Genomic DNA, 960 nt, shown 5'->3' with positions numbered 1-960 from the left:
GTACCACCCGACAAAAATGGACTAAAATCCGTAACATATAATAAAATAGAGTTGTCAAATAAATATGGAATGATTACTTTATTTGTCAACTCTAATTTAATTTATGTTATTATTATCTTCGTTTTATAGTTTTACTTTATAACAAATATATAATAATAACATATAAAATAAATAGAGATGTCAAATAAAGTAATAATTATATCTTTATTTTATTAGGGTTTAGTGTGTTAGGGTGTTTAGGATTTATGAAATCAAGTTTAGGGATTAAGGTTTAGAGTTTAAGGTTCAGGATTTTGGATTTAGTGTTTAGGGTTTAGGGTTTAAGGTTTAGGAATTAAGGTTTAAGGTTTTGGGTTTGAGGTTCAGGTTATAGTATATTGGGTTATCTTTATTGCAAAATATTACTATAAAACATATAATGAAATATAGTTGTCAAATAAAGATTTATTTATTACTTTATTTAAAAATAATATTTTATTATATGTTATTCTAATCTTCTTTATTAAATGATATTATTATCTTTGTTTTGCAGTTGTACTTAATAACAAAGCTAATAATAACATATAACAAAATTGGGTTGTCAAACAAATATGTCAAAATTAATTTATTTGACAAATCTATTTTATTATATGTTATTATTATTCTCTTCTTTATTAAGTACAACTACAAAATGAACATAATAATAATATTTAATAAAATAGAGTTGTCTAATAAATAAGAAATTATTACTTTATTTGACAACACTATTTTATTATATGTTATTATTATTATCTTCGTTTTATTGTTTTACTACATCACAAAGATAATAATAACATATAATAAAATTGAGTTTATCAAATAAATATATATATGTACTTTATTTGACAACTTTATTTGATTATATGTTATTATTATCTTCGTCATGTAGTACAACTATAATATGAAGATAATAATAACATATAATAAAATAGAGTTGTAAAA

This window comes from Cicer arietinum, chromosome 5, assembly GCF_000331145.2.
Source record: "Cicer arietinum cultivar CDC Frontier isolate Library 1 chromosome 5, Cicar.CDCFrontier_v2.0, whole genome shotgun sequence".
Classification (NCBI taxonomy): Eukaryota; Viridiplantae; Streptophyta; class Magnoliopsida; order Fabales; family Fabaceae; genus Cicer; species Cicer arietinum.
This window is presented reverse-complemented; position numbering follows the sequence as displayed.